The sequence below is a fragment of the Pezoporus occidentalis genome, unplaced genomic scaffold (genome assembly GCF_034315485.1).
Source record: "Pezoporus occidentalis ecotype Australia unplaced genomic scaffold, CSIRO_AGI_Poc_V1 ctg99, whole genome shotgun sequence".
Lineage (NCBI taxonomy): Eukaryota > Metazoa > Chordata > Aves > Psittaciformes > Psittacidae > Pezoporus > Pezoporus occidentalis.
The window spans coordinates 3,208,781-3,222,609 of NW_026916358.1; positions in this window are offsets into that span (position 1 = coordinate 3,208,781).

A 13,829-nucleotide genomic window follows, 5' to 3' on the forward strand; every position below is an offset into this window, starting at 1 on the left:
GGGCAGGAAACAAAGGCAGGGAAAGGAAAGGATCAGAGTAGTTTGGGGAATAGCAAAGCAAGGGAAAATAGAGGTGAAAAAGACATAAAAGATCGGTCTTACTTAAATAAGGTTGGTCAGTAGGTATGTCCACCAGACAATAGGCAATGCCCTGTGCCTGGTCAGCACAATCTCTCCTGTTTCCTCATTAAACTCTGCTTTTGACTGTTTTCCAGCATGACGGGACTCTATTCTGTGTACATGTTAGAACATGGGAGACTGAGGCCAGCAACGGGAGTAAGACCACAGGTCACGGGGAGCTATATGCCAGTGTGCCAGCAGTTGGAGAAAATAACTACATGTGTATAATGAAAGTGTCAGTGTGAAATCACTAGCAAGCATCAAGCTAGCCTAGCCACCTAGTAGGATAAGAGGCTGGAGCAGCTGTGAATATGGGACAGAGACTAGGGAGACCAGAGTGTCTGCAAGTTGTCAACTGCATGGTTCTGAAGGTTCAGAGATGAAAGGACTTTGAGATCTGGGGTTGCCCACTGGTAAAGCCATAGTCTGAGCCAGATACCAGAGAAGGTCTTTTTTCATGTCAGTTCAGGAGGAGACCAAAGCGTCAAGGGAGTAAGCTACTAGGTAAACTGGATGTCTATAAGCCATTACTGCAGGGGTCCTTAGGATGTGTGTGTCTGCATGTTTGTATGTGTGTAGGTGTGAATACCAGCAGCTGCCATGAGGCTATGTGCCTGTGGGTTTTCATGCCCAAGTGCAACCAAACAGGGAGAGAGAGGGTCCAGGGCTGGCTACTTGATAGTGTGTCTAAAGACAGCTTTTGGAGGGATCCATGCTGTATATATATATATATATGCTTTCCATTAACAGCCTATTATCGTGATCAGCCAGAGAGGGGAACAAGGTGAGGCCGTTGGTGCTGTGTCTGTTTGCGTGAGTGCTCTGCCCTGTCTGTGCTGCTCTGTGTGTCCAGACGTGTGTATGTGTACAGTGAACTATGGTGGGAAATGCTTGCTGGGTATACCTGCTCAGCTCCGCTACTCGTGGGACTTGGGGCATGGAGCTGTGGCAGCCTCACCTTGGCTGGGCTATGGGTCCAGCAACTCCTAAAAACTGGCCTCATTTTTTTTTTTTTGTTTAAGCAGACATTACAGTTTACCTTGTATTTGTGATGAGAGAAACAATGAATAGCACCAAAGTGATTTGAAAGATTTTTAAAAGCCCTGTAAAACACTGCTTTATGTTCCTACAATTTTTTATTATATTTCCACTCTTAAACATGACTGGGGGACACTAGCTTCTTCTTTAAAGGAGAGAAAGTACTCTGCTCACTGCTGAAAGTGGCCTGTGGAATGGAACTCAGCTGTACCTTGTGCTCACCATTTTGTTCATGCATGTCTTTTCCTGATGTCATTCATCCACATGTCTTCTGGCATGCAAATACGTGGTGCTGCCAAGCATTGAGGATGTTTTTCCAGGGCTAAGGACTCGAGATAGAGCAGAAGGCTTGCTGGCTAGAGAATACGAAATTGGCATACAGGTAACTGATGAAAACTGATATAAACACAAACTAATATCACCGTTATCTGGGCTGGTCTCCCCTCACATTCAAAAAGGAGGCAGAAAGCAACTTAAAACTCTCTTTCATTTTCTTTACAAACCCTTCTGCCTGAGGTAAAAACCTGTTTTTCTGTGTCATTCCTTCACTGTTTAAACTCTGTCCATAACAAATTCTTCATGCCTTATTAAACCGCTCAGAGCAATATGTTCTTAACACAGTTATTACAAAACTCTTCTTGACAAGATTTCAGCTGCTGGAATAGAAGAACATCAGTATACAGAAAGGGTGAAATTTTCTTCACAGATTAAACACCTAAATCTGGTGTCTGCCCTTGGGTGACATGAGCTAGGGTATCTGCTTTGTTATAGGCAATGGAGAGCTCTTCTGAAGCTGAGTTACACCCAAAACATCCATGCAGCTATCTGCACTGTGTGCTGTTAACTGTACATCTAAGTGGTGCTGTGTATGCATCCTTCTATATTTTAATCCTATTTTCTCCTTACCTGACGGCACACACACCCTTAAAATAAGAGAAAAGATGTTTGTTTGGTAGCAGCTTCCACATTACACTCTTGTCTCTCTGGCCATTCAAGCCCTTGTGGTTTTTTTTTCTGTTTCCTATCTCTCCCAACCAAAGATACAAGCTGCTGCTATTTTTCTCTGCACCTAATTGCTTTGAATCTCTTTCCATTTTTTATTCCTGTACCAGTGTCATTCAGTTTCTTAACAACAGTAAACTGAGAAATTAAGCAGAATGATAGCCTAGGCCCAAGGTTGTAATGTTCAATGGCACATCTTTCCAGTTGGATTAATGGACTGCACAACTCTGATTTCACATTAAAGTTATGAGATTTATAGAAGCACAGTTTTGATTTGTGAGCCATGATCTTCTACGATTTTCTTAATCAGGCACAGAAGATTTTGCATCAAAGAGTTTGCAAATTTTCATAGTGATTTCCTATTTTGTAGAAAGAAAACACGAAAAGTCTTTCCCTATCTTTCAGTCTTGTTCTCCTGCTTGTGTCCTCCTAGTGAGATAGAGAAGTTTTAAAATTTTTCCACTTTTCAAATTCTGTTACTCAGCCAAGGTTCGTAATTCCATGTCATTTATCTTCTGTTACATTCAGCATACAATTCTATGGCTATGATCTCCAGATTCAAATAAATCTGTAGATTTATTTTTCATGTTTGCCATAATTTTTTAACAGACACCATGTTCACATGTCAGGCCCAGTGATTGAAAGAAAAATTGCAAAGTACCAATAAGAATTCTATTTGTTCTGTTTGGTAGGCTTAAAGGCTAATAAATAACTTAGATTTACTAGGTTAATGTAATGTTGTACATTAATCCTTACGAAGAAAAAAAACAAAACCAAGCCATTTCATGGATAATTTCCAAAGCAGGATTATTTCTGTGTTTGCTTTCCATTTATGCTGTTCTTCCTATCTGAGATGTCCCTGCTTGCATTGTCAGATGGCCATAGTCACACAAGAAGTCTCCAGCACAGTCAAGTACAGAACAATAATTCTTGACTCCTTTTTCTGTGCTTTACAAGTATTCTGATGTTTGTGACACCTGGCTTTCAAGTTGCTTCTCTGCTCTATCCATACATTTTACTGAATGCTTTTATCATTTCTGGGCTTGCTTGCTGCCTTGTTTTTGTTGTTTTAAAAACCTCTTTTCACCAGCTGACTTTGAGTACTTGTCAGGGTCATGATCTACCTATGTCATTTTTTTATTTTTTAGCTAAGGGAGACTTTTTTTTCTTCTGGGGCAGATATTGGTTATGGAATAATTCAGTTCATGACAATATTACCTTCATCATTTCTTTGACGTTTCCATTGCATTTGGGAAGCATCCAAGTGTTCATGCCAGTTGTGTTCATTGCACAAGAATTTTGGCATCAAAACCACTGATGACACATATTTTTTTGAGGAGAAAAAAAAAAAAAAAGCCAGTTTGTCAGTAGGCTTCTTTCTTCTTATTTGCAGTCTGGCTGTCAACCCATAAAATCATCAAAGTAGCTAGGTCTGTGGAGGATTGAGTACAGACAGAAAGAAGTCAAGAAGCTTCAGAGGAAGAAAAAGACATAGTGCAGAGCTGTCCAGTCCAATAGACTGGGCTGGAAGTGTAGAGGAGAAGAAGCTAATTATATTCCCAAGAAGAAGAAAAGAAGAATGGGTCACAGTCTGGGAGATGGAGCACTTCCTTTCCCTTGCCTCTGTAATCTGAAGTCCGTGGGGACATCACAACAGCAGAGTTGTATTCCAAGTAACTGCATTTATGAAATATTTGTAAATGCCCTTTGCTGAGGTTTCTGACTCTAGGCACTTCTGTTTGGCTGCCAACAGAGATAGCTGACTACAAGGATTATACAGTATTTAAAGCTGTATTGCCAAATTCCTTCTCACTGCTTTCTTTCTCCCTCTGAAATTAAGTAAGTGTGCACAAATTATAACTGTGTTACCAAACCATGTTTCAATGCTTCATAGTAGGTAAACCTGGGAGATAATGTCTATTTTCTGTTTGAATAACATCCTAAGGCCTTTATAGGAGTATCTGGAATAATGTCTCTATTTCCTTCTGTATGTATATTGACAGTCTTTCCTGCTTAATAGCAGCAAAATAGCTCAGCATTTCCATACTCAAGGTGGGCATTACCTTTACTGTGCTTTGTGGTGTCCCTGACACTCATATGCTCTATCTATCTTGTGTAAGGGCACTGCCACAGGAACAAGCTGCTGTGGGATAAAAAATTGCATCATGCAGAAGTTGAGTCATGGTAAGAATTAGTTTGCACATTCTTATCATGCAGTAACTGTCAGTTAACTGAAGTAAAGGTAAACTTTCATGAAAGATCATCAGATTTTTGTATTATGTTGGAGGTAATAAAAATTTGTTAAGCTTCTGAAACAGGTAAGGTGGTGTTAATCTAAAGAAATACGCAATGTTGTCATCCATTTGTGAGCTAAGCTAGCGTGATAGCCTGTGATTGATAGAGTCTCTGATCCAACACAGTTAATCTGATTTTAAAATTTATTTATATATTTGGCCATCTTGATGTGGCCCTGCAAATGTTTATTTTTTTTCTTTTCAGCAGAAAAGCACCTGTGGAAATTATTTCTCAGGTGCGCTTTCACATTGTGGAGGACTGGGTTTAGGTGGCTAAGGGCTGATTTAGTGCTGTGCTAACTCTTTTTCTGTTATTATTAAAGCAATTTAAGGCTCTCTTTCTTAAAATTTGTAAATTTTTCTGCATAGGACATGCATTTTTTTGTTCTCAGTACCTCAGTATTATCTAGGATTTATCAAGGATCTCCACATTACATTTTCTTAGAACAGCTGAATTTTCCAACATTTTCATTCTGAAGTATTTTTTTCCAATCCTTCTGAGGTTCTAAATCAGACTTCATAACTTCCTTTCACTTGTAAAAACATGCAAATGACACTTCTCAATTGTTTTCTGAACTAAACAGTTTTAGAGATGTTACAGCATAGTCCTTGAACATTTCTGCAAAGTGATGAATCTGAAATTCTCTTGATTTATCCTCCCATGTAGAAGTTGTTTTGCAGAAAAAGAAAAAGGGACATCTGCATGTGCCCAAATTCTTGAAGAATCAACAATCACTTGCCTTTTAGGACTGTAAAAGCACAGTCCTCAGATGCCTTCTGCATTTCTGTCTACCTGACCCTGTCTGTTTCCTGCAGACTGATGCAGCATGTTCTTACTGCAGTTCTTGAATGGATCTAGGATCTCTTTTGAAAAAGCCACTCATGCTGCATGTTCTGGGTTTGAAATTGGCCTAAATCACCGTTTATTTCTGGATCATCTCATTTTGCATACTACATGCTTTCTAGTCCTATGCTTCATCACTTATGCTCCCTTCAAAATGACGAGGGGTTGCATTTTCATTTGCTTTTTCTGTGTTTCACTTTCATTTCAGAGCCATCAGTAGAAGACAAAACAGAATGACCAGTGGTTTAAGAACACACAAATTCATAGAAATATCACTTATTAAAGCAAATGGTTTGTCTGCTGGTGTAGCATGGCTTGTTTTGACAGGGAACAAGTTATAGGTTTCAGCTCCTATTACACTAAACACTATTGCCAGATTTCCTCATCTCTGTTAGTTATTACATACTGTGCCAGTCTCTTCATATAGGAGATTCAGTCAACCGAGCTTCTCAACTCAATCCTCAACTTCTTCAAAAGACAAAGAATTTTAATTCTCTTTTTTTTTTTCCCAAATGATGTGGTATGTTAAAGTCCCAAGGCTACAGCTTGCCATTTTCATTCCACTGCTCTTTTGAGTTGGGACCTGGAGAACATAAGAAATCCTATTAATTCTGGATTCTAAATAACTGATTTATTAACTAAATTCAAGCACAATGATTGTATTTAGTTGGGTCTTCATGAGGCAGAAGTTTTCTATGTATGTCTATCCAATGACCAAGGACATGATCAAATTAACATCTGTGTACTGAAAAAAACAAACCAGAAGGTAGGTTATTGACATTCTAATTACTTTTTGTGATACTGGCAGCCAGTGACACTAGGTTAGAGGTAAGACCTTATCCTTTGAGATTTGGATGAATCTAAATGAAATGTTCTGGTTCAAAACTGTCACTTAGCATGTTTACTAAATTTTTCCATTCAAATAAATTCCAGATGACCAGATTTCTCAGCCCTTGGAAACCATAAATATCAAATATATGAGTATATTTGGGTCCACCCTTTTGTTTGCATACGTGTGTGTGCACTTGGATGTGTCTTTGTATGTATTGCATTCACCTGCAGCTGTGGAACAGTGGGACTTCTAATGCAAGATAACTCCCAAGGACCACACTGCAGCTGGAGTGAAAAATATCCTTGGGAGGTATTACTAACGGATTTGGTAAAAGGGGAGAAACAAGGGCATGCCCATATTAACAAGTAAGCATCAAAGAAAAGCATTATTGTTCTGTTTAGCACAAGGGAAGGACAGCAATTCAATCTACTGTTTGTATAAGGGGAAGAATAGAGGATATATATCTGGGAATATAGGCAGGAGGTGCAATAGAGAAGAGTGCAATGGAAGCAGAGGACATCTGTGGAATGGGAGGTAATATCAAAGACAGACAATTTACTGAGTACTTGTGGTGTCATTTCACCATTATTTATTCCCAGGTAACTCACAACTTATTCAGGTATTTGGTTGAGAGTGTTATATGTAAGACAGTATGCTTTCAAGCTGCCTGTGAATTAGTGCAACAAAGTGCAGAGGAGCATTTCCAAGGGAAACAAAATGAAACAGAATGCATCTTGTAATCTATACGCTAAAGGCAAAGAGAGCCACAAAGACAACATTGTGTCAGTGTTACCAGTTTCAGTAAAAGGTGAGGCATTTGGAACTAATAAATATGCTGATGGGAAATGAAGTGAGTATACAGGAAAAATCTATCTTCTAATGAAAGAAGTGTACTAGGGATTTCTAAAACCCATTAGGAAAAGGTTTCCTACACATAAGAACGCATTTACTGTTTTTTACCATTCTCGTGAACACACATTTGGTGGCATTTAGCAGCTGCAGAAGACATAATGGCGTTTGTCCAATGTGAAAGACATTCCTAATCTACATTCGACACATCTATATACATGTGTGAAAGCCATGGACACCTGACAGGCATAGGCTGACCAAAAAATTAGGAAATGGTCACAGCTAAGAAAAGCTTAGTGACCTCTAGCCAGTAACCCTTTCTTCCAAGGAAAAATTTTAAAAACTCACCAAATGACAGTGTACAGTGTATTACAAAGCCTATAGAGGTGTTTCATACCATGTGGCATGAATTCCAGAAACAAAGTCTTTACCCATTTAGGCAGAAAATGGTACTCTGATGTATTAAAAATACAAATGTTTGGTCTTACTGCTTTTGTGCAGATCAACTGCACATCAAAAGCAGTTCCAGCACTATTTGGAAGTGTTGAACTTCCTTATGCACTGAAGACTGATGGCTAGGATTTCTAGCTGTCTGAAGCTTGTATAGACGTATTCCACCTACTGCTCAGCTATCAAGGTGCTTATCTGAAGGAGAGAGACTGGAGGACAAGGCTCACACACAAGGGTCTGAACCACAATGCCAAACTGAAAAATTAATTCTTTTCAAAGTCCTGAGCTCATGAAGTAGTCTGGAAGTTCAAGAGAAAGCTTGGTAAATGTTATTTGTATACTCAAGCAATCTATATTTGCCAGAAAGTCAACTTAAACATGTACAAGAGCCTTTCTGAAAGTTATGAAATCTGAAGCCAGGCACTGGCACCAGAAAATGTCTTATCCACTGGTCACTGCAATAACAAACCCTATACAGGGTAGGTACTGAGTGAAGGGACAGAAATATTTAACATTTCAAATGGTTTTATACATAAAGGTCATTGCGTTAGGCATTGTATAAACATAAACCAGGTGGTCTCTAGCTACTGATCTGCATTTTATATATGTCTGTGCGTGGAGATGCATACTTGTATGTATGTGTTTCTGTAGACATATGCAAATAATAACAGAATAGCTGAAGACTACAAACAAAAAATGAAAGGGAACCACAAGGCAATGGAACTATGGGAGATGAGATAATCTGTTTAAAACACATCACACCAGCTCTCTAGCTGTTGATGGTTTCCTTTGTTACCTAAAGTTCCTGATTATGGCAGTGTCAATATAGTGTACTGTAGTAATCCACATCTGAAAGAAGATTGTATGTTCACATACATATTCTGTCCTACTGAATCAGAATATAATCTCATTGATGTTTGGAAAAAATGAGGTGACTTCTCTCTATGGATCATATAAACAATTATGGCTGATGTGAATATATGGGTTTATCTATCATCTTATATTTCTTCAAATATCCTTGTTCTTCAATCCTGTTTAACAAAATGCAAGCCACTTTCCTTTTTACCTCCTTGTATCTGCTGTCAAGCATCACTCTCCTTACAGAAATTTGAAAATAATGTATAAGAAAAACTGTGCCGTAATTTCACTCTGTAACATAATAGGGCAAGAGTGGCATGTTCCATCAAGGATAGGGAATTTTTCTGTGTGCTGTGTTGCACACTGCATTAATTCAACTAATTGAATTTTTAGAGTTTTCTTATGCTAACAGTGAAATGTGAAAACACACTGCCTAATGAATAAAAAGACTGCACACATTTTAGCAACTCATTGACTTTTACAATTCATATTATTTTTTTTCAAATTTTAAAACTAAAACCTTTTAAGCAATTAAAAATATTTAAGGCATTTTTTTATAAAACCAGTTTCAATAATGTAAGCAAAGTTAACAGGAGTTTCTAGGTTTCAATTGGTATTTGTTGTACCACAGCAAACAGTTCAAGGTAAATGAATGACCTAGATAACTAAATCACTGTTAGTCATTAAAAAGGAAAGAACAAAGGACTGCAAGCTAAAAGGGAAAGGGAGGGTGGAACAAAGAAAAGAAAAAGAAAATAATTTTTAAAAAGAATAAATAAATGGCAACAAAATGTTGAGTTGCGTGTAATAGCTATATTTTATTTTTTACACAGTGTTTTATCTTTTTATCTGGTTTATCAGTGCGTGAGTCACTTTACTCAAACCTTTGTTTTCAAATGTCCTTAACTTTATCTTGCTTTTGTCCTGAAATTGGAATGTTATTTCACATGACAAAGTTTCTGTTTATGTGATAGTCTATTACTTGGCTGTGGGCAATTTTTGTCCTTCTAATTTAAAAATATTATTTTCCTCCTATCCTTGCCATCCTGAGGCATTTGGTCTAGCTGCATGGTTAAAGTTGTCATTCACCTCTGAATCAAAAGATCAGTGAGAAAACAAAGTACTTCCTGAACTGACTTTATGGGCCAAACAGAAAAAATGACAGTAAGAGAAGCATCAGTCAGAGATAACATTTGTGTCCATGGTTGTCATAAAAAAAAATATCTTTATATAACTAGAAAAAAAAGCAGGTCCATTGGTAGAGTTGGCTGAATAATTCATTGTGAATAAATTATCCAGCAGATGTACTCCCCACACATTGCTTTTTGTTTGTTTGTTTGTGAATGGTTTGTGAACAGACCTTTTCTTCTGCTAATGTATTCTTTATTTGGAACTGTTCACCGGAGTCTTTGTGCAAATCAAAGATGCTCCGAGAAAGGTGCTTTATGGTAATGTCAGCATTCTGGGTCAGATATATGGTTCATCTACCTCAGTGTTGTATCAGTAGTCACCATAAGAAAGTTGGAGTGTAAGGAAACATAACCTTCTCGCTGAGATTCTTTTCTTAGTAAACTCTTACAGATTGTGAAAACCAATGATTTTCAAACTTCCATGAGGGAGATTCATCAAGGTTTCTTAGCAGAAGTGTTTGTATAGTGATTTGCCATGAATGTGCCAAGTTACATTTTGACTCACTGTGGCTGTGATTAATTCCGCCGCAGTAAGCAGACTTGCTTTTCTTGTTAAATTTGCTTCCTGATCCATTTTTCTGTTGTGGACAGTCATACCATATTCACAGCTTTCATGATGGTCACTTGGTCATGTAGTCATTCAAACACAGGGTGAGAAGGCACCTCCAGGAATCTTCTTGAATATCGCTGGTATCAACTGAGCCTTCATGACTCCTAGCAACTGTTGATTTAATCTATTTTTAAAAACATCCAGTGATGTAGGCTCCACAGTCTTTCTAGTCAAGCTGTTCTTTACCATTACAAAGTTGTTATTGACATCTAATTCCAGTTTCTCTTACTGTTAAGGCCATTCTTTCTCATCATTTGTCATTTGGCATAGTTAATAGATTATTGCCTTTTTCTTTTTTGAAGCGCTTACATACCCTAACCTTCACCCTTTCAATTTTCCTTAATTTAAATATATGAATCTTTAAATTTCTGATTTTGTTTGAGGGTTGTTTTTGTTTTTTTGTTTTTTTTTTAAGTGCTTCTCTTTGTAGATCTATCTTTCCCTTTTTTGCTCTCTGTTCTCATTCTGATATGACTCATAATGTCAACAAGAGCTGGACACCGCATTCCAGATGAGGCCCTAAAAAGTAGCATAAAGTTGAAAGATTTGTTCATATATTTTGCAAGCTATATTCCACTTACACATCTCAGTATGATGTTTGCCACCTTCAGAACAGCATGATGTTTTTGATCATGTTCAGACTGTAGTTTAGTTTACCCCTTGGACCTCTTTCCAAAACCTGCTATCCAGCCAGCTCTTCCCCATCCTGTGCTTGTGAAGTTGATTATTCTTGCCTATTTGTAATACCTCACTCTTGTCCCTACTGGATTTATCCCAGTTTTCCAAGGCAATTTCTATAATTTACAACGATCATGGCCTCTACTCCACTCTCATGTGATCCTGAATTCAGCTCTGGGCCCTCCAACATAAGAAGTGTGTGGACCTGTTAGAGCAAGTCCAGAGGATGCCACAAAGATGGGCAGAGGGCTGGAGCATCTCTCCTATGAAGACAGGCTGAGACAGACTTGTTCATCCTGGAGAAGACTCTGCGGAGACCTCCTAGCAGCCTTCCAGTACCTAAAGGGGCCCTACAAGAAATCTGGAGAGGGACTTTTTACTAGGGCATGTAGTGACAAGACAAAGGGAAATGGCTTTAAGTTGGAAAGAGATTAATTTAGATTAGATATTAGGAAGAAATTCTTCACTATGGGGGTGGTGAGACACCAGAGAAGCTGTAGCTACTCCATCCCTGCCAGTGTTCATGGTCAGGTTGGATGAGGCTTTGAGCAACATGGTCTAGTGGAAGGTGTCCCTGGTCATTGCAGGAGGGTTGGAACTAGATGATCTTCAAGATCCCTTCCAATCCAAGCCATTCTATGATTTTATGCTTCTATGATTCTAAATGCTAAGTCTGTCTTCTATATATTTCAGACACTCAGTTTCATTTCACATGCAGATTTAACAATCTGTTAGGGCTTGTTTGTTTGATTATTTTGTTGTTGTTGCTGCTGTTTTTAAATTATTGTTTTATTTGCTCTTTTCTGTTACTAGCATCCTTAATAATGCATATTGAAAGAGTTCATATACTGGGCAGACCCTTTATATATATATGTAAATGTTCTGCTTGTGCCTCTTTTCCTAGCAAACAAGCAATATTTAATCTTGTCCTCTTAAGATAACCCTATATTGGAAGTTCTTCACTTTCGTAAAATAAAAAAGTTCACATTATCTGGCTGCTCTAAAACATATCATCTCCTAAATCTGGATTTTTTTGGCCATGACCAACATAATATTTGGAAGAACAAGATGAAAGGAGCATTTATCTTGATATAATACTGTGTATTGCCTCTGCTGTCATCAGGCCCTTCACACTAGTGTCTTCTATATTTACCAACATAGATACTGTATCTCATCTAACTAATTCACTAACAGTAGTTTCCATGAATATGTAAGAGAAAATTAGTATATCCTGCACTGACAGACAGCTTTTCAAGTAGGCTGTAAGGGTGAGGCTCATCTGATTAAGCATAGATTTTTACCATAGAACTATCTAAACTAATAATATTACCTTCTCTTTATACTTAGTGGAGAGCAGTTCCTGGGACCTTGTATAAGCAGCCTAAAGTTGGAAATATGAATATCTCTGAGTAAATCACCTTTTATGAGCTCAGTAAGCACAGTCCAGTTTTAAGGAGAGAGATAGGATGAATATCATAAAAAAGGCATTGCCTGATGTGCACTGAAAAGCTATATATTTCTGGGTAGTTTAAGCACAAGTGTACTTGAAGATGAAGAAATCTTTGTATGAAATTCACATACAGAGTTAAAAGCAAGCTCATGTCTGAGTAAATTACATCAAGACACCTGTATTGATTTACGAAAAAAAAAGTTTATTAAGTGCAAGATGTTACATCAGGGTTTAGCCACGTTTATTACTTCTAGGTAGTCTAGTTTCATTTTATAAAACAAATGTAATGATTGCATTCTGCTTTATCTGTACACACCTTATTTGTAATGATTTCTGAATCATGTGACTATGTATTTCATTAAATTCAAGGACAGTGTTTGCTCATGTCTATTAATACACCTGAATCCCCAAACAATAAGTGATTTTAATTAAAATATGACTATATAAAATCATAATTGTCATTTTTTGAAAAGAAAAGAAGGCTTCATAGAGGATTATTGATTGTTAGAAGAATTTACATTACAAAAATTTTCAAAGTTCATCTTCCTTCTCTTATACATGCTGTTGTGCACTAGCTTCCTACTTCACCAGCAGTGAAATAGGTTTTATTTAAAAACTCTGTTTCAGAACTACCTTGCAATAACAGTTTAAAACATTAACTTTAAGACTTATTGATTATGACTGTACCAGGTAACACAGCTCTGGTGAACAGTTTGGAAAAATTTATCCTAAACATGCAACTTATAGGAGGTCATAGTTTGCCTTTCAGAATGAAAACAATAATTTAGTTGTTTTTTTTAACCAAAGAAACAGATTAGAAGATGAGAGTTGTAGAGATATTTTAATTTCTGTAAGTGGTGATTATGCATAATCTTTGTCCACATTTCTGATCCTGTTATCTTCCATTTGGGTTGAATTTGGGCCCACCACTTCCTCACTGAACTCTGTGGGGCTAATTGCCGAGTGAGCTGTTACTGAGAAGCTGGTGAAAGTAAGCTAAATCTGAGCCTGTTTCCCCATGATGAACACTACTTACAATAGGAGAATTCTAAACTTTTAATGTGGGTTTATACTAAAATAAAACAGCTCCATTAATCTCAAGTGGAAGTGGAATGAAAAGACAGTCTCAATGCTTATGATTTGGAAAACATGACTGGATTCACTATTATTAGCAGTAGAAGATCTAGAATCCTTGATTGCTACTTCAGTAACAACTTATTTTTAGAAATCTCCTTATATGTGAGGTACCAGTAGACTTGATATATCCCAAGAACTTCTGAATGATTTAGTGTTACCCTATCAACCATTGGCAGCAAACACTGTTTTATCCAGGAACGAGAAACAGCTTTGAAAATACTTCTTAGTATACTGCACATAAGAAGCAAAAAAATTTATAAAAAATTCAGAAGTTATTTTAAAACATAGGAATGTTGTAGCCAAGAAATCTTGTTCAGGTAAATTCAAGAATTTGATTTTGGAGATCAAATCAAGGATACTCCAGTTTAAATTTGTTGTTTATTATTTCCTTGCTTTTCAACATCAAACTGGTATGTCAAAACATTTCACTGTGATTTTAAGGAAGAATCAGATCAAAAAGATTCTGCCATAACACAA